The sequence below is a fragment of the Artemia sp. Qi Xiang Cuo genome, chromosome 15 (assembly GCF_049724085.1).
Source record: "Artemia sp. Qi Xiang Cuo chromosome 15, ASM4972408v1, whole genome shotgun sequence".
NCBI lineage: Eukaryota > Metazoa > Arthropoda > Branchiopoda > Anostraca > Artemiidae > Artemia > Artemia sp. Qi Xiang Cuo.
Genome location: NC_142808.1, coordinates 61,567,783 through 61,589,834, shown reverse-complemented (window position 1 = coordinate 61,589,834; position 22,052 = coordinate 61,567,783). Strand labels below are relative to the sequence as shown.

Here is a 22,052-nt window from a genome sequence, read left to right as displayed (position 1 = left end):
AGTATTTTTACTGTTCACGGGGAGATATACTGTAATTTCATTGTCAAAAATAACTGTGACTACACGCAGATCCTCGGGTGTATTTTGATTAAGATCCAATAGGATGTAACCGTAGGGTTTATTAGTTGCCTGATTGTATGCTGAGCAGAAATTTAGGTGCGCCGAGGTATATTTGTTTATTGAGAGTTATTAGCGAGCTAGAATCACGAACAACTCTGCAGACGATACAGTTAGGGTAGTTCGATGCAAGTGTTCACATACATTTGCGCGGGTGAAAGAGATTGTGAAGAACCAGAGTAACGGAAATCTGTTCGTGATGAGAGCGAGCAGTGAACAGTTGTAGCACTTCCTGAGGCTATTGTTCAATATATTCAGCCAGATCGTCAATAATCAGCCAAGAGTTCGGTTCAATAATGCTGAAAACGTCAAGTCCCTGTATGAATTGTATCTGCACCAATCCCGATATGCCAATTGCTTCTATTTTATCGTATGACTCCTGCCAAATACTGTAACAATAGTAGATATTTTTCGGCTTTTCCACTAACATTTTATCGCAATTTTTAATTATTTTAGTTAAGAGTGTTGTTTTGCCTGACATAGATGGCCCACACAGAAACAATCTGAATGGTGTTTTAAATTGATACATGTTCCCTTCAACAGTTCACCTACAATTAACTGTAGACCATAATTGTCTAATGACTAAATAATTTCCCTTCTAGTCCTTTCAAGAATAATGAGAAGAAGAAGAACAACAAAATCAATAGAGAATAGTATTTTCTTTTATTATACATAAAAGTAATAGCAGTTTATAAATACTACATTGAACATGAAAAAAGCACATTAATTATGAAAAAATACACTTTTTTTAATTTGTTTATAATAAAAAATACAACATTTATTTTACATAAGCACTGGAAAAAACACTTTAATACACTTTTTTATTTATTTATAAAAAAAATACAACATTTATTAGAATATACATACTTAAAATAATATCGCACTTTTATTTACAAAATTTTAAATTTGAAATGGGGTCGCCCCCGGGGGGGCGACCGCTGCGGCGGCCAGGAAGCGCCGCGGGGTCCACTGCGTCGAGCCCAAGGGGGGAATTAAATAGTAGAATTCATGATGAAATTTCTCTGCCTTGCACACACATTGAAAATTGTTTGCGATAAAAAAAGAGAAAAAAGAATTTATAAACACCCATCATCCAAAAAACCCTCCAACTCAATTTGTACTTTTAAAGAATTTAAGTTAATTTTTGTAGACCGAGTTGTGTTATGTAATATAAACAATAAAAACTGTCTGAGATTAAATATTGACCGTGTGATAGTACCTTCATACCATCCTCAAGTACATAGACTTTTTCCGATATTGCCGACATGGCGTTTTTCTCAACTCTAACTGTGTAGTCTTTCAATTGTAAAGAGCGAATCGCCATGACTTTTGCTCGTGGTACTAAACTACTTTCCAAACACTTTCTATGAACACTCAAACCGAATTTTTTTTTTACAAAGTGTGTAGATACCCCCTTGCAAACTTGTTTGATATCCTTGTTATGCGTTTCCACACAGTATACCTGCGGCCCAGGAAATACACCACTGGATATCAGATCAATACCCATTTCAGATTTTAACATTAACAATTGATTTGGGGACTGGTGTTTCACTAGCTCTGGGTGGGAGGATTCATCCCAATGGGTGTAGTTCATTTGCGAGCTAATGTACTCACCATTTTCAAAATCATTCAATAGATTTTTAATTTTAACTTTTAACAGGAGTGAATCAGTGTCCTCTTAATTCACTTGAACTTGTCCTTCTATCGGCCACTGTACCTTGCATACATTATAATAAAATGACAACATGAGGTTTTTAGATATTTCAGTTATTGCACTCCCGCCTGCAATATTTTTATTTAAAACAATATTTCTTTTCTTGCGATGTAGGAGCACCATATCAGAGTCTATGATTGTAACGATGTGAAGTTTGGATCCGCAATGATTCGAGCACAATCTTTGGGATTGGTTAAAATGTCACATCGACTTCTATTTCGTACGCTTTCGCACATTTTACCGAAGGCTGAGTTCAAAATGAGTTTATAGACTTTTTTTCAACTTTCGTTTTCGCTTGTAAACGGTTATTGACAAAGGTGTCAATAAACGTTTTCATGTAAGGCTTTTGATCAAATTGGAGGGCTCTATGAATGTCTGTGACTTTGAAACAATTGGACACCATCCATTTCAATAGCACGTGATGAATAACGATATTCTGTTTCGGGTTGAGGTCGGCAATTAGTTTTGTTTTGAAGGTACCCAGTGCATAGTCCCATCCTCTACTAAAGATCAATTGTAGAGGCTCAGAGAGTCCCTACCCACCGGTCTATTTATGCACGGAAAAACAAAGTCTTTTACCAAATCATGGCTTTTCATGGGTATTTCACCGTCAATTTCAAAAAACAATCCCTGTGCCCCATTTTCCTCAGTGCTAGCAATGTCGGGGAAATTCGAAGCACATGGATTGTTAAGCCATTTATAATTTCCACACAGCAAACAGTAGTGAGACATTGCTGACGGATAAAGGGAATTCATATAAAAAAAAAACTGCGTCTCATTTCATTGGTGTGCTGTCCGGTCGGATCAATTTTAATGATACGGTCCCCATGAAAAACACAGCCACCCCTCATTGATCTCTGTACAAATGGGTGCTGATGAATATCAGCGATCAGACCTATGTCTTCTTTTCTAATTTTAAGTATCAAGTCCATCACCTGATGAGGAGTGGAAAAATAATAACCTAAATCCAACCCAAATTCCCCATAGATTTTATCCGTATTTTTGCACACAATGTCCAGAAGAGTGAGTACGTTACTGGCCAAGTATAGTTTACAATAATCCCACCCATTTTTACATCCGCCCTTTGCCTAAACTCTCTTAGCAAATTCATAGTCGTTAGTGGTGCACTCACTCTCAGTAAGAAAATTGTAAAAGGCTTCAATGGGCAGTAATGACACCTCATCTTGCCTCGAGGCAGAGTTGTAATAACCATACGCATATATGCCCTTACACGTTAATAAATCAAACATTTTATCATCGGGGAAGCGCTGTTTAAGGAGAGGGAACCTGTCAAAATTGTCACTTTTCTGTACCTGAATCAATTGACTTAAGGATTTGGGGAAGAAGCTGAAAGAGTCTAAAAACAGATTTTATTCAGGCACGTGTAACCCTTTTCAACTGTGCTCCACATGGATTCTAGCAGCATTAGCCTCTCCAATGATTTGGGTATGATATTATATGAAAAAGAACCATCTATAAATGCGTCATCTACATCTCCATCCTTGGCAATGCAGACCAACGCTGGTAGAACAAACTTTAAGTCGTAATCGGAATTGTGTATAAAAACAGGTACGAAATATTGCTGTCTAACGTTAAAATTGGACGACTGATGTGCTATCCCTCTAAAGTTACTCCCCCCCCCCCCCCGATGTAATTTCCTGCCAAAAATGATCATGGTCGATCACCTTCCTCCTCCCCCCCGATTCGCAACACCATTATCAATTTCTCCCTTGCAAACCCAACATATTTTACGATTTTTGATGGCCACTCTGTCATCTGGTGATAGGAGTATAGGATAGTTTGTGTAACGAAGGCGCGAAACTGTACCATTCGCTGTTTTGACTAGACTGACCAATGCCGAGCGCATGCAGTCTTCGCCACCCAACATCTCAACTACATCCAGCACTTGCATGGTATTATTAGAATCTCGTTACGCATCAGCGTAAGATATTCCTATGGCTACATATATTTTAACAGGATTTGGATTTAACGAATCGTACACGTCTGTGTCGGGCCTCGCAGTCGAAAGCGATCTTATTGCTCTGTTGGAGCATGTTTTGGAAATTCTTAAAATAGAAGATCGCTCAATCTCCGCTTACCGTCTCCACAGCCTGGTATCCATGACGTTTACAGTGTTTCATTTGATTCTTTAACTTTAAATCAGTCCAAAATCGGGAGAGGCATGTTGGACAGTAATAACGTACACCCCCACATTTTTTACCCTGACTTAAAACCCTACTAATATCCGTAATTGGATTAAAATGTCTTATTGAATCAGGCTCAGTGGGTGGCGTGTATTGAAGCCACACCCCATGCTACACTGATTCAATTGAAGAAGCTCTCATTGGAAATAATATGTCCTTCATTTCGGAACGGTGGTCCTCCTCAACTTTTGTTTCATACTGCATCACCGTGATACCAATCTTTAACTGTGCATTAGCCCACTCGAAAATATCTATTCCTTTTAGTGTCACGGGAAATTGACCATTTAAACAATTAAAATCTACTTTTGGGAACTTTGAACCCTCCCTACCATTAACTGCTAATTCGTCCAACTTTTTCATAGAGGCATTTTTTGAAGGGGTCTGTAGGTGCCAATTAAAAATGCATACTTGAATCACTGTAGCCTCGTATCGAAACAGATTCGCTGTATCCCCCTACACCCCACTAAATCTTAATGATATTTTAGTTCAACTGCCCTCCCTCCCCCAACCCCAACTCTTAAAATAAAATCCTTTTTAAAACTACAAATATTAACATTTAAACTTTCAATAAATAAAACCACCGACCCACTACCCCCCTCGTTATAACTCGCCACTTTAGTTTGAATACTATTAACCCAATCTAGAAAAAACTCATAATTTGATAAATGCAAGCGAATTGCCAACATCTCTGTGTGGAAGTATTTCCAATACAGCTTGCTCATATTTTCATTAAAAAAAATATTTTAGTGCTATTAAGGCTTTTAAACTGACCCCCATCCCCCACACCCCCATCTATTGTTCAAGAATGGCTCGAATCTTGTTAACATATAATGCGTAATATCCAGGGGATCTGTTATTATATCCCCTGACACTAGAGAGTTAAATGGATAACCGAATTTGGCGCTGTAGACCTTTGTATGGTGCAAGGCAGAGTTGGAAAAAAAAATCTGGAAGTGGGGATACTTGTGATGATGTTATATCATTATTGGTACTAGTACTAGCGGTATCATTAACCAGAATGGTGGGGGTGGCATAGAATCACTCTCTCATAAATCTATCTGTCCATTCCGGGTCCTCCACCATGTCAATGTCACAGGTTAGATCATCTAGGCTGGCCATGTCCCCATAACAATCATTTAAAAAACCTCTATGCAACTCCATATTATCAAAAACTATTGTAGGCTCATTCCTAAACTCCATTGGCAGTGCGACGATTGGTTCAGGTCCACTAAAATTGTATGCTTCATGACCTGATGGTGATGGTGCTGCTAATTCATTGATCTGTAGAAAAAGCGTTTATTTTCTATGTGATATAACCATTATCTTATAAAGTTAAAAAGCTATGTTCATTTTTCACCCCACCTTCAAATATTAATTCCCCCTCCTATCAATATATTCACTAAATACTCGCCCCCCAACCCCTCACTCAAGATAAAGTACCCAAAATTGAGCTTAGTTAATTGTAAAGTTCACTATTTTTTATGTTATTAATTACACTGAAAAAAATTGAACATCTAAAAAGCCCCGATAAAATTTACAAGTTTGGTGTGGCATTCACAATGCAATGTTTTGACTAATAGTAATGAAGTAAAATAAAAAAAATCTTTTTCAAGAAACTGCGATTAGTTCAGAAAGAAGCAATAGCATTATTTCTCTTGAAGCATTTTAAGTCAGATTTTTACCGTGGTATTAAATAAGTGCCATTTTTACACCCCCCTTAAAACAATTTCCCCCTTACTAGCATTATATTCCCTAAATACATGCCCTCATCCCCTCCCCAGAAAGTTCAGAAAGAAGCAATAACCTATTTCTCCTGATGCATTTCAAGTCAGATGTTTACCGGGGTGTTAAATAAGTGGCATTTTTACACCTCCCTTAAAACTTAATTCCCCCTTCTAGCATTATTTTAACTAAATACTTGCCCCCAGCCCCTCAGTTCATATAAAGTAGTCAAAATAGAGCTTAGCCAATTCTATATTTCATCATTTTTTCATGTTATTAATTACGATGAAAAAAATATTGAACATCTAAGAAGACCCGAAATATTCACTAGTTTGTTGTGGCATACACAATGCAATGTTTTGACTAATAGTAATAAAGTAAAATAAAAAAATATATTTGTCAAGGAACTGCGATTAGTTCAGAAAGAAGCAATAGCCTTATTTCTCCTGAAGCATTTTAAGTCAGATGTTTACCAGGGTGTTAAATAAGCACCATTTTTACACCCTCCTCAAAACTTAGTTTCCCCCTTCCTAGCTTTATATTCACTAAATACTTGCCCCATTGGGACTTGTTCATTGTCTTCAGTATTTTACGATTTCTCATAGGCCACTGGCCTAATTTGGCTTTTGTGTGAGCCCCATTGTTTTTGTGTGGGTTCCATTGAAACTGAATCCCCGTGTAACTGAACCCCAAGCAACTGAACCTCCGTGCATCTGAACCCTCGTGCAACTGAGCCCTCTTTAACTGAACCCTCATGCAACTCAACCCCCTTGCAACTCAACCCCATGTAACTGAACCACCGTGCAAGTGAACCTCCGTGCAACTGAACCCCCTTGCAACCGAGTCCTTGGGCATCTGAACCCTCATGCAACTGATCACTCTTTAACTGAACCCTCATGCAACTGAACCCCCGTACAACTCCACCCCATTTAACTAAACCCCGTGTAACTGAACCATCATGCAAAGGAACCTCCGTGCAACTGAACTCCCCGTATAACCGAACCCCCGTACAACTGAACCCCCGGTTCAACTGAACCCCCGTATAACCGAACCCCCTGTGCAACTGAACTCCCTAAGCTATCTGACAAATTGTGCTTGCCATAGAATTTACAGCTAGCTCGCTACAAAGTGTTCGTGGGGCATAGTGAATCACGCTTTCTCTCGTCAAATTCATGTCAGTGCTGCCAGTCTCATGATTGAGCTTTGCTCGTTTTTGACTTGACGCCTGAATATCTGAGTCCTGGAAATAAAAATCAATTTTTAAGTTATTCACTACGTATTTAAATACGATGTATAAAAAAATACAATTTCAACTATTAGCTACATTTGAAATTTATTCAGAATATTGATGGTGGGCACCCCTTCCCCCAACTCCATTTTTTTTCTTCAATAATTACCCCCTTTAGTAAATATACACGCGTACATACAATGATCGTCTCAATTATATATGACACAGAAGATAATTACTATCTGTTGAGTTAAAAATAGAAATTTTTGGGAACGCTATTTTACCCAGACATCTTTATACCTGGCCATTTGCTTTCAAGCTAGCAAAAAATATACGATCTGAAGCATTTCAAGTCGGATATTTACTGGATATTAAATAAGTACCATTTTTACACATCCTTCAAAACTGAATTCCCCCTCCTAGCATTATTTTTAACCCCAATTATTAAGTTCGGTTAAGCTATGAATGCATATAGCCATAAAAGTGCAGTTTTTGACGCATCAGTCACACACCCTCCCCCAACAAGGCCACAACAATGAGCCACTGGAATGTCATGCAACACTTTTTTAATACGATATATGAAAAACAATACAATTTCAACTATTAGCTACATTTGAAATTTATTCAGAATATTAATGGTGGGCACCCCTTCCCCCAACTCCTATTTCTTTTTCTCTACAATAATTACCCTTGATTATTGACTGTGTTGGACAATCATCTTATCATTAAGTTTGCTTAATTAACAACACAGTGAAATGTAATATCGGGAGAAAACAGCCTTCTAATCAAAAATATCTAAACAGCCGTTATGGACATGTGAAATTTATCGTAGCTTCGAGAGTTTACATAATTACAGAAAGCTCCCCTTTCTGTGTGAAACTCATAATGATAGATAGGAAATAAAAAAGTTTATTTTCTTATATTTTTCGACGAATAATGTATATTTACTTACCAATATAATTATTTTATTGTCCATTAGAATGAGTGGATTGATTCTTATAGGCTTATTATAACTTCTACTAATCAACTGACACATAATGAACAATTCTTTCAATATATATAGCAAAAAAAAGCATGATCATAACCAACTGTAAACCGGTATTTCTAGAATGAGACCATTCTTTGATTACGCACTTTGATAATTTCTAGTTTCTGGTTAAAAAAAATAAATAAAACACGTTATGATGAAAGTGTCTCTAAAACCAGTCTGCTTGCGTTATATAATCACAATTATCCTTCCAAAACGTGTTTGATCACTTTATAGGTATATAATATAAAAGGATTGGTTGCTTTTTGCAATTTGCACGTCAAACTTCACTGCCTCAGGCGTAGGTTTTCTTGTAGGGTTAATATATATAGATATCACACTACTACTTTTGTTCGGCATGGTAAAATAAATAATAACTTTGTCTTTGAGGATGACTTAATCCCCACAGGCCCCAGGGGAGGGGCTGCACTTTATGAACTTTGCCCAATTTTTACGTATAGTAAACTTTTCAGGGGTGATTTTTTTCTGGTAGTGGGGGGGGATGGGTCAGGGGTTACATGGGAGAATCTTTCCATGGAGGAAGTTTTCATGGGGGAAGGAGCATTGCTATGAAGGGGGTGCCGGATTTCCCAGCATTATTTAAAAAACTATCCGAAATTAAATGAAAAAACAAGTTTTTTCAACTGAAAGTAAAGAACAACATCAAAACTTAAAACAAACAGAAATTATTACGTATATGATTGGGTTCGCCCCCTAGTCAATACGTCACTCTTTATGCTAAAGTTTTTGTTAGTACTTTCATAAGAGCTATTTGTTCTAATTAACGGCTGTTGTAATTAAGGGGTCTTTTTTAAGGAATAGGAACAAAATTCGAAGTTTAGCGGAAATAGCTAGGAATTGACTAGGGGGGCAAACTCCCTTATATACGTAATAGAAATATACGAATATAGAAGTTTTTGACGTAAGTTAAGTTGTAAGTTACGTATATTTATTACTAATAAAAACGTTCGTAAATAAAATTAAACAACATTCAAAAACGCCATTTAGCCAAAAAAAGTAAAATTAATATGCAAATTTGTTTTAATTTATTCATGTAGGTTTAGCCAAAATCAAAACCTGCATTAATCTAAAAACTTCACAAATTAAACAAAAAAAGTTTTTTTTTAACTGAAAGTTAGGAGTGAGATCAAAACTTAAAACGAACAGAAATTATTACGTATAGGAAAGGTAAAGTCTTTAGCGTAAGAAGCGAGGCGTTGAAGAGGGGACAACTCCTTTCATATACGGAATAATTTCTGTTCTTTTAAGTTTTAATGTCACTCCTTACTTTCAGTTAAAAAAAACTGTTTTATTCATTTAATATATCAAAAGAATCGGCTAATGTTGTTGGTTTTAAATATATAAGTTTTATTTTACCCATCAAAGGCTACAAGCTTGAGAAAGATGATTAAAAAGAAAATGGGAACACCCCATAAAAGTCACAGAATCTCAATGAAAATAATACCATCAGGTTCAGCGTTTTAGAGAACCCATTGTAAAGGTTCCAAGCTTTTATCTGAAACAACGTGGACTTTTGTACTTTTTGCCACAAGAAAGATCAGGGAAGCGTGTTTATTTGTTGTTCTGTTGTTTTTTTTTTACCCAGGGGTGATCGTACCGACCTAACAGTCTTAGAATACTGAAAGGACTAATTCTAGCAGAAATCAAAAGTTCTAGCGCTCTTTAAGTGACCAAAAAGATTGAAGGGCAACTAGGCCCTCTTCCAAGCCCTTTTTTCCCAAAATCGTCTTATCAAAATTTTCAGATATCAATTTTGTTCAGCATAGTTAAAAAGCCGAATAACTATGCCATTGGAGATATCATGACCCCCAAAAGCCCCTGGGAAAGGTCTTTTAGTTATAAGATTTGCCCATTGTTTACGTATCGTATTTGTTATTGGGTAGCATGCATACATTTTTTTTGTGGGGAAGAGGATCAAATTTTATGCTGGGGGATTTTCTACGGGGAGAAATTTTTTGGGAAAAAAGTTTCCAGGGGGGGAATATTTCATGGGAAATTTTACATTGGGGGAAATTGCCAGAATTCCAATACACAATTCTTCTTCAGTCTTGCTTTCTCTTTGCTGACTCAATTTTGCGCGTGGAGATCTTAAGGGCAATCGGTCGGGATAAATTTTCACCATAATTGAATTTTCAAGAGAATATTTCTGTGGAGAAGTGGAATTTTTCTGTGGAGGTGGGGCCCGATTTCCTGGCGTTATCTAGGAAAACGATAAGAAATTTTCAAAAGTTTCAGAGGTTTTTCAAAGAAAAGTAAAGTCCTACACTGAAGTGCCATATTACACACCCAAGATCAAATAGTCTTCATTTTACCAATAACAAATCCTGGATTCTAAAAATGGACAAATTGCATAATTTACGTTCATTCGTTATCGAAAAGATCGATCAAGTCGACAGCTTCACTTACCTAGGTAGTATTATTAGTGAAGACGGTGGGTGCAGTGAATATGTTAAAAGTAGAATAGCCAAGACCGAGGGTGTGTTTCACAGTTGAAAAAAGTTTTGAAAATAGGAAGATAAGTCTGCAAACCAAGATTTGAATATTAGAATCTACAGGGCTGTGGTGGCGTGAAATCCCCAGAGGCGTAGCAAGTAGAACTTGTTGTGACAATTTTGAATAAAATATTTTTTTAAGATTCTTATGAGTATCAAGTGGGAATCTAAAAGGGACAAGAGGGGTGGAATAGTTGCAATTCATTTATTTCACAATCCTTCTCAAAATGCTTCTAATTTTCAAAATAATACCCTTAGTGATTTTTTAGATATTTCTGTTGTGTCCTTTTGTCAGCCAAACTACATATAGGGTATTTTAATTTTATTTGACATCTTTCTCAACAATTTTTAAAAGTTTTATCTTAGTATTCTTAACTTTTTTGGAGACTTAGGATCAAACACGCCCCCTTTTCCCAAAAATCAACCTTATACTGTAAGCAAACATTGGTTAGCTTGCGACACTTGCCCCAGTCTCCAACCGACTACGCTGTATCCGCCATGTTCAAAGCCGTATCCAGGGGAGTAGGGGTTTTTACTATCCCCCAACATGTTTGTCCGACTCGTAAAAACATAACAAAAATGAATATAAACAAATTCTTGATGCGTTTCTAAAGTTCTTTTTTGTAACTCCTCCCCCCCACGAAAAAAATTATTTTGTAACTCCCTCCCCTCTCCCCACCCGAAAACAAAATCCTGGATACGACCCTGAATATAACACATGAGCCGCTAATTGGGCATATCTGATGAACAGCTAGGGATATTAAACTGAAGTCTTTTAAACCTCAAGCAAACATGGAACAGATTGTGTGCGGGTAAAAGGTGTGGAAGTTAATCCTTCTTCCTGTAAACCCAGTCTGAATGATGGGGCTGCAAGGTCATACCTCCTTTTATATTATCTAAAAATGCTTTGTGTAAATATTTTAATGTTTTACTTAACTGAATTGATATTCATCATAATACAATGATGTAGAAGTGAGTAAAAATACATTTTTTGAGAGGAGCAAATTTTTCAGAGGGGTTTTACTTTGGGAAAATTTTCTGGAAGAAATTTTCCACAATATTAGTGTTTTTGTGGGAATATTCTACAGAGTAAGGGATTCTCTGGAATTCGTTTAGGTAATTTGTTGAATCTTTGCCTTTAGGTTCCTAGTTTTACACGTGGGGAGGATTTTAAAGGGGGAGATTCTTCAGAGTAATTTTTTTTAGGAATGAGTTTTCATCTTAGGGGCGGGGGGGGGGCTATTTTCTGAAACTCATTCAGAAATTTTGACAGAGGGGGATATTTAACAGCATAATTTTGTAGCATCGAAGTGCAGAACAAAACAAAACTTTAGTAGCAACATTAAAGCTTAAAGCTAGCAGAAATTATTCCGTATAGGAGATCCAGTACGATTCCGTATGTGATTAACATCGTTTGAACAGCTGATTAAATATTTTGATCACTGATATAAAGTGAAAGTCTGATTATTAACTTTGGTGTGATCAAAAGTTTAAATTTAATCCTTTAATTGTATTTGCATGTTGTTCTTTTTTGTGGTAAAGGACTTGCGGTTTTTTGTGTGTCAAATATGCTATACTATATTTATGTTTTTCTTGATTATTTTGATAATGTACTCAGTTGACTGTATCAGAGGCTTTAAAATGCATAATTTTTAGCCAGCAGCATAATTTGCTTTGCATAATGAAATGCAGTATAAATTATGCTGCACAATTTGTTTGTAGCAATATAGTATAGCCGGATGTCTTTCTTTTTCTTATTTTGTTGTTCTTCAATTAACTGATCCATGAAATTATAAACATATGGTAAGACCAAATAACAAGCATAGATTGCCTGATCATTATTGACTTTTTTTTCTTTTTTGATAGCCTAATTAAGAAGAATATTGATAAACATGAGCAAATTTGATTACAATCTGAGTATAAGAGGAATACAATCCCATGTAATCGATCATGCTGAATACAAAAATCAACGTTATATAGCCAATTAATGGGTAATACCGTCCCTATTTCCTCAAATTCCCTAACATTAATTTGAACTGACAAAAATTCACTTAAAATCATAGCCAGAGCAATAGTGCTGGCTAAGTAAAGAAGTATGTTGGCAACATGTATTTTTTGTTTATTGGTTTGTTTGTTTTAGGCCAGGGCACTTCGTTTAGAAGGGTGGTAGTAGAACCTTCAAATAGGGCTCATTGAGTTTGAGGAGGCCCGTCATTTCCTCTAACACCTCCTACTAAAATTTTTAGATATTCCAGAAATTATGTTTTTGAGGATGACCCCCCCTCCCTTCAAACAGCCCTCAGGGAATGAGTTGTAAGCTATATCTTTGGGACACATAAGGTTTTTTATACAAAGGGTGATCGTATAAACTTCAGAGGTGGCTGATTTGATTGGTAGTAAGAATTTATAGTGTCATTTCTAAGAGTAACAGTGATTAGAGGGCAACTCCCCCCCCACACACACACACGCACAAACACACGTCTTAGTGTCCCAAAATGCGTCCAATTGAAATTTCGAGATAGCAATTTTATCCAAAATTGTCCAAAAATCATATAACAAGGCCTTTAGGGATAAAAAAAAAAAACAAAGCCTGGAGTAAAGGGTTGTAAGTTATACCAGGGGGTATTAAAGGTTTTTATAGAAGGGGTGGTTGCATAAGCTTTAGATAAATCTCATTCGGCTGAAAATTGGAAGTTATAGTTCCCTTTTAAGAGTCAAAAGCGATGTAGAGCAGCTAGCCCCCCCCCCCCCTCATACTACCCTGCTTTTCACTAAAGGCATCTGATTGATATTGTAAGTTAGCAATTTATCCATTGTTCAATTAGAAAAAAGGTGCTAATTTGACTGGAAATTAAAATTTCTATCACCCCTTTTAAGAGTCAAAAGGGATGGGAGGGCAATCAACTTTTTAATGCCGTTACTCTGAAAAACACACTAACAGACACACAAGAAATACACATCCACACACAAAACACTTACACGCACAAACATAGTCTTACACACATATATATATATATATATATATATATATATATATATATATATATATATATATATATATATATATATATATATATATATATATATATATACACGCGCAAAAACACATAGCCATACAGGCAAACGCAAAGACAAAAACAAAACCAACACACACAGACACACAACCACACATATTTCCTAAAATTTTAACTTCAATATCCTTAGCCTTGGAAATACTCGCTATAAAAGTAGTATTTGTAATGGTAGCAGCCTAACAGCAGTAGCAGTTGTAGTACTTCCAACCAGGGGCGTCCTGAGGCTCATTTTGTTGGGGGGGGGGGGGCAAACTTCGTAAATTTTACCGAATCGCTACCTGATTTATGCCGAATTTTTTACGAAAATAAAGAATTTTTATAAATTACAGCTTATTTTACAAAATTTATGCCGAAATTTACGCCTTCAAATTTTAACGAATACAAAAAAATCTGGGGGCGGCGCCTCCCTCCCTACCCTCCTCGGGACGCCCCTGGTTCCAACCACTGTTTTACTTTTGAATCTTAAAAGGAGCACTAGAAATTCTGATTTCTAATAACGTTCAATCAAATTAAGATTATTCAGATTATAATACCCTTAGCCTTACGAGTAATAAGGAGCAATACGGCTCAATTGTGACCGAAACTTTAAAAAACAGAATTTTGATATTAAATGAGGTATCAAAAGAATCACTTATCATGGTGATTGCAAATATATAAGATTCATTAAGTTTAGTGTTACGCATCAAAGGCTAGGAGCCTGAGAAAATTTGCATGATTTTCAAAAAAAGGGAGGCACCCCTAAAGAGTCAAGGACTCTTAATGGAATTATAGCCATCAGATTCAGCGTATTCAAGAACCCTGATGTCGAATTTCAAGCTTCCATCTGCAAAAATGTGGAATTTTGTATTTTTTGCCAGAAGAAAGTTTACGGATGCGTGTTTGTTTTTTTTGTTTTTCAGGGCTACAGGGCTAAGTACATCAAACCTCTAATCCTAGAATATAGAAAAAGGGCCTATTCGAACAAAACTTAAAAGTTTTAGTGCTCTTTTTAAGTGACCAAAAAGATTGGAGTGCAAGTGCCCTTTTTAAGTGCCCCCTCCACCCACCCTTTTTCCTAAGTCATCTGATCAAAATTCTGGAAAGCCATTTTGCTTTTTGTTATTTAAGAAAAAAATCCTTAAAAAAACTTAGTTAAAATTAAAATAACTCATTTTGTCTAATTTTATAAACTGTTGCCAAACACATTAATGACAAAAACTAGATTATTTAAAATTGATAAAGCCTGTTAACTATTAGACAGGATGGATGAATACAACACCAGTTTTTTGTGACTTTTACTAATCTATAAACTTTTGAAGTTCCAAAAAATTGGTGTTAATGATCTGAAACTTCAGGTTAAATATCAAACAAAAATTGTTATTAAAGTGTCAATATCTCAAAAGAATTTCAAAAAAGAATAAAGAAAGAAAAGTTATTAAAACAAACATTACAGTTGTTATATTAGGGTTAGACCACTCCTAAGATTCAAGTTATGGATGTTCAGTCTAGAGTGCCTTCACTTTACTGTAATTGTCTTTATTGCAGTCAAAATTAATATAAATGGTTAAAGGAATAATATTGAACAAGTTTTCAAAAATGATCCGTGCAAAAAAATAATCAAGCTTAAAAAATTGACCAATTTCCCACCATGGGGTAATTTAGAGGGAAGTTTTAAACTTCTCACTACTTCCTACCCTTTTATACTAAAAAATGAATACAGATAAATGTAGCTCAGAATATCCTTTCATTTTAGGTTAGGCCAATTTATGCAAACTATGTGAGATCTACAACATGTTTAAGTATTTATTTTTTCTCGAAAACGGCTTGATATTTTTTTTTGAAAATTGGTAACTTTGATTCTCGCATAAAAAACGATCTAGACGGGTCAAAAATCAAAGAAAATTCGTTAAGAGACTTAATTTGGTGACAAGTGGCATCACGCACTATGTTAGTACATGTTATGAGCATTTTATATGACAACATATTAGCATTTTTTCATGTGATGTCAAGCATAGCATAAATAAGATTGCTGAGTTTCCAACCCATCAGTTTATTAAATATTATACTGTCTATTGGAAGGTTCCAAAAAAGAAAAAAATTGCAGTTGCTATAAATGGTGATCCTTTGGAACCAACACCTGAACTATCAAACACGATAAGATATGAAAATCAACAAACTGGACCGTCAATTACGACAATACCAATACGGGTAGCTAAGGCAAAGGTCATTGCTAAATTGTCTAAAGTAATCAAAATTTAAAAACATATCAAAAATGAAAAACCTCATTACCAAAATTATTTTCTCAGCAGTATAAGCAATGTCCTTTTACAAATTTCACTTTTTTTGATAAAATCAACTCGCTTCGTGATTAACATTACAGGTTTCAACGAATCCAGTTATATAGTGTCAGTAGGAAGGCCCAAAAATGAAAATTTGCAATTATTACAAATGATGATTCACTTAAAAAAGACCTTAAAAAAGAAAACTAAAAATTTCAAGCTTAGTAAATATCGTTGTTAGAAATCAGACTAGCTTCAATAAAAAAAAACATATTTAAAAAGACATTAAATTAAGTAAAGAGCAAAAAACTGGTAATTACAAAAATATTTGTACATATTTTAACAAGTGATTTCAACAACTCAAAAACCTTTTTGAACGCAACTTTTTTACGTCAGTAGGAAGGCATAGAAAACAAAAAATTGCAATTATTACAAACGATGATTCTCTATTTTGACAAGGGACTACAACAACTCAAAAACCTTGAAAAAGAAAAACAAAAGTTTCAAGCTCAGTACATAATAATCAAATATCTGTGAACAGGCTGCAGTATGAAAAGACATTAAATTGCGAAGAGAAAAAATTGGTAATTTTAGATATATCCGTATAAATTTTAACAAGGGATTACAACAATTCAAAAACCTTAAAAAATGAAACCAAAAGTTTGAAGCTTATTAGAAACTGAACTTTAATAAATCATATATCTTTGAAAAGAAACAGTATGAAAAGACATTAAATTAAATATCTTTGAAGACAGCAACTTGTCTGTGGTTAGAAGACAAGCGAAAAAGAGAATCCACATGTAGAAGCATGCCGAATGCCGGGGCCCGGCGGCTGTTAATTGCAGAAACATTTTTATATATTTGAACAATGGATTACAACAATTCAAAAGCCTTAAAAAAAAAAAAACAAGTTTGAAGCTTAGTGGATATCGTTGTTAGAAGTTGTAATCAGACTTGCCTAAATAATCAAATGTATTTGACAAGACCGCAATATGTGCCGTGCCGGGCCGTGGCAAATGGCTTACGAAAATATATAGCTTACGAAAATCTGTAAGCTAAATTTTTACGTAGTTAAAATTAATTAAACTACAAGATTATAGATATACAATCTTTCTTGACTTTCATCTCTAGTCTACCCTACCACCCTGTACTATTTCCTTCTCAACAGACCCAACTGTACTTCTTCTTACTGGGTGATTGGCAATTGCAGTTAAAGCAACAATAAAAATTAAAGTGGCCTAGCAATTTTATAAATTATAAAATTTTTAGGCAAATTTCTATACAAGGGGCTTCTTGCTATCTTGGAAAACTATTGATTTATGTGAAAAAATATATCAGAAATAGCTTTGGTTATGTATTTTGATAATCAGTGTGTTCAGATCTTATCTCTTTTGAAATAAAACAGTATTATGGTAGATCTGAGGACTTTGATCTTACTTCTTATGCTGTTTTTTTTTTCTCTTTTGCAAACCTTTTTTTTATTCTACTCTGAAATTATTAATCCAATTAATAAGTTTTAATTACTAAATCATTTTTGTAGCAATCAATCATCTCTAATTGAATAAAATATAAACTAGGTTCTTTTTGTGTTCACTAGTGATTGCTAGATGACAGCAAAATTACATTGTTAATGCATTTTGACCACCTGGTATATTTAATGACTTTAGATTCAATGAGATCCATTTCTGACTCTAAATTTCAAGATAAATTCTATTACCATTTTTGTTCTAGTCAGACTGTTTTTTCTAAGAAGCAATAGCTTTGTTTTCGCTATTTTGAGGGATCAGAAGCTTGATGAAGATGTAACATTAAGGTTCAAACATTGTGGTATTTAGTAATGATACATTTGAGTGGGGTCTCTCATAACAGGCAAACAAGGTATTGAGCAATAGTCTGGATAAAGTACTTCTCCCTATCCAAATCAATTTAGACCTCTGGTTGGCGGCAGAAGTAACACTGACCTCAATTAATACCCTGCATTTTTCAGAAAGAAGAGAAACATGTGGGTCCATCCAATCTTCCATCCAAAAGAGAGGAGAGAAACCAGATTAGACTGGGTAACATTGCTGCAGACCCACAGATCAAATGATAACATCTTTGTTCTTTTGTTCAAAAGATCAAATGGTTTCTGAAACTTTTTTAGTGGATAATAAATTGTAAATTGCATGTAAAATGTTCATTAATTAATGGAGGCAATTATATTTCATTCTTTCTCCCTGCTCTGTATCCAGAAGACATCACAATAACAATATAATACCCAAACTTGTTTTTCCCAGCCTTTTGGATAGTCTGGTACAATGTTAACTATAAAGCGCCGTAAAAGATGTCAGTATAATATTTTAAATATGTAAATAGGTAAAGTACCGATTTTAAGAGGGTCCGTAAAAGTATGGCAAAATACCCAATTTTACCAATGACGACACTCGAACAAACCAATATTTATCTTTTCTTTACTTCTGCAGTGGTTTCCCTAAGGATATATTAATCACTCATAAGGACCTCACCACATTAGAACAATCCTAATGAGCATACACCCCCCTCTTATCTCTTGATTAGAAATCCGGGTGAAAATCATAGTTGTAAGGATTTACTTCTCTGAGGACAGACCATAAACTACATACGTATTTTTTTTACAATATTTGAATCCCAATGATAAGTAAAAAGATTTTAAAAAAGGAGAGAAAAAATTATAAGAAAAATAAAATGGATTTTACTGGGGTGTTTAATCAAACATAGATACATACAGCTACAAAGTTGGGAGGGGTGGGTTGGTAGTCAGAACCATAGAGAAGAACAAGATAAAAAAAAAAACAAAAGATACTCACAGAAGAAATGAACAAAAATAGTCAACAAAACAATTAATGAACTAACAAAAATATACAAATAAGTAACAACAAAACAGATGAACAGTTTACAATAGGGTTCAGCAAGACCACAGGGGTTGTTATTGTAGATTATAAATGGGTTGTTATATGATTGTTAAGATTAAATTTAGAAGAATATTCCCTTTTACATATGTCACAATTAAACGGCTTCTCACCAGTATGTACTCTTTGGTGCTGAATCAAATTGCTTGACTGAGAAAAATTTTTCTCACATATATCACACTTAAACGGTTTCTCACCAGTGTGTACTCTTTGGTGCTGAATCAAATTGCTTGACACAGAAAATGTTTTCTCACAGAAATCACACTTAAAAGGTTTCTCCCCAGTGTGTATTCTTTGGTGCGGAATCAAATTGCAAGACTGAAAAAAAGTTTTCTCACATATATCACACTTAAACGGTTTCTCACCAGTGTGTACTCTTTGGTGGTGATTCAAACTGATTGACTGAGAAAAAGTTTTCTCACATACCTCACAGTTAAACGGTTTATCCCCAATGTGCACTCTTTGGTGCTGATTCAAACCGCTTGAAACAGAAAAAGTTTTCTCACAGAACTCACATTTAAACGGTTTCTAACCAGTGTGCACTCTTATGTGCTTAATCAAGCTGCATGACTGAGTAAAAGTTTTCTCACATATATCACACTTAAACGGTTTCTCACCAGTATGTACTCTTTGGTGGTTAATCAAATGGATTGACTGAGAAAAAGTTTTGTCACAGAAGTCACATTTAAACAGTTATCCCCAGTGTGTAATCTTTGGTGATTAATCAAATTGCTTGACTCCGCAAATTTTTTATCACATATATCACACTTATACGGTTTCTCACCAGAATGTACTCTTTGGTGGTTGTTCAAATTGCTTGACCGAGAAAAAGTTTTCTCACAGACCTCACATTCAACCAGTTTCTCCCCAGTGCGCACTGTTCGATGCCTTTTAAAATTGCTTACATGATAAGGATTCTGTGTAACATCTAGTGATGAACGTCCCGGTCGTTTTAACTAAGACGCACTTGGTGAAAAATTACCATTTATAACAGAATGTTGACTAAATTTTAAGAGTTTTGGTTGATCCACACTGTCAGAACTGCACACAGTAGAATGAATTATCTCTATAATAAAAATAATTTTATTAAAATTGTATCAATAAACTCATAGACAGCAGAAAATAATTATAAAGTTCTAAAATGGGGGTCTACAGGGAAAAATGCCCCCCTTTCCCCATTTCACCGTGATTTCTTAAGAAATCTTAGGTTTAAACTAAATTGATGTTCAGCTTTCGTTTTTAGCCTATAAAAATTTTACGTAAACTGAAATGTTTTTTCTTCACGTTAATGATTTACCCATAAATACAAATTCCTTAAGAGGAAAATTCTTTTCAGAAGTGCATTTATATCGGCATGATGAATGTCTAGTAATCCATAACAGACACAGTTGCTCGCAAGCAAGTTCTACGTTCCGTGAGTTATATACCTTCTCCCAGCAATGGCTTAAATTGCATGTTGACGCAGAACACCATCGGGGGAGGATCTTTGATAAAACAACTGCGGCAGGATGTAATATCCAGATCTCCGGACAAAGGCCTCTGCAAAGAGCTGGCTTGACCCTGTCGGGTTACCCGCAAGACTGGGGACCAACTCTATTACCACTTGAGGAGTGGCACCATTCGAGGAAATTATATCCCAGTAAACGAAAAAAAGCATTCCCACGAGATTCTGACTAATGGATAATTGTTATGGGCTTTATCTGTTTTGATGTATGTTTTCAGGCTAAAGAGTTACATTTTCGTATTAAAGCTATAAAGTAGTTATTTCGTATTAAATGTCGAGTTAAGCACTGATCCAGTTATATTGATCGTTTTAATGAAATTTGTCTTATAGAGCACAGGAAAGGCAATGGCAGAACACGGAATTAAATGGGGAAGTATATATTTCCAAGACATAGATTACGCTGATGATTTGAACATCCTAGATGAAAAAGTGAGCAAATTGAATGAATTTTTAGAGATTTTGCGAGTTCATGGTGCTAGAATAGGTTTAAAAATTAACGTTAAGAACACTAAGTCACTAAGGCTAAGAATAAGTGAAAAAAAGGGCTTTGGGTATCGAATAGGTCGATCAAGTGGACAACTTTACTTACTTTGGTAGTATTATTAGTGAAGATGGCGTGTGCCTTGATGATGTTAAAAGTACAAAAACCAAGGCTCAGGGTGCTTTTTCAAAGTTGAAAAAAATTTAGAACAATAGGAAGAAATGTCTTCAAACCAAAATTAGAATATTGGAAGCTCTAATGATGACAGTGGTCAAATATGGTTCTGAAGTATTGGCGCTCCGAAAAACGGAGGAAGATTTGTTAGATGTTTTCAAGAGAAATTGCCTATTGATTGTTTTGGGTCAGGCCCGAAGTTTGTTTTGGGTCAGGCCCGAGAGCCGAAGGCCCGAGTTTCAGAAATCTTTTCTGAAATTCTCTATTAATTTTGCAGTGGGCCCGATGGGTGCCTTGAAAATCTCCTGAGCAATTGGTCCTACCACTGCAGATCACGGACTAATAATTATTTTGAAGTCTTTACAAAGCACTTAAGCCGTCTTAGAACTAAAAATCCTGATTTTCATGGATATACGGCAATAGCGTTTCCAAATAATCCAAAAAGAAGAATTGATAATTTGAATAAAATGTGCTCAGAAATTCTGAAAAATTTAGGATTTTGAAGAAGGGGGGGGGGGGGTAATATATAGAAAAAAGGTGGAGCCAAAATGATTGCAAATTTTGGTAGCTTGAGTGTGAAATAGTAGAAAGATGGAGTCGCCCTTTTTCTTAAAATTGTCTAGTCAGCTGTTTTGTTGAATTAATATTTCCTCTATGTTCATGCAGGCGTGCCAATTATTGGAGGGGGGGGGGGGTAGGCTAGATTTTAAAAAATTGTCTTTTTTATATATCCTTTTTTGAGTATTTCCGTTAAAACAAATTGAAGAAACAAAAAAGTAGCCTACCTAGATTTTAAATAATGTGTTTATTTAAAATATTATTTTATTTATTTAAAAAGTTCCTCTTCTAGATTTTCGTGAATTGGCACCACTGTGTTCTTGATCCTTTTTCTTTTAGGATGGAAAATTGCATATTGATGGAAAATCTGACAATCAAAACCTGACTGATTGTATTTCAAATGATAGGCTGTAAGAAAAGTACAGTTCAATCCCGCTTTCTAGGACTATAATTGAGATAAAGGTTGAGATGGTTAAGGCACGATCTGCGGATGGAAGATGACAGATTGCCAAAGATTGTTCTTTTCGGTCAACAGTCTAGGGTTAAACAGA

At 35.2% G+C, this 22,052-nt stretch overlaps 1 protein-coding gene and 1 pseudogene across 6 annotated transcripts in view; both read right to left on the bottom strand.

Annotated features, from left to right (window-relative positions):
• LOC148943950 (uncharacterized) overlaps positions 1-22,052 on the bottom strand; it is a 628,351-nt gene that overhangs the window by 157,129 nt on the left and 449,170 nt on the right. The gene's annotated exons all lie outside the window — the stretch shown is intronic.
• Positions 18,785-19,474, bottom strand: LOC148943957 (uncharacterized; annotated as a pseudogene).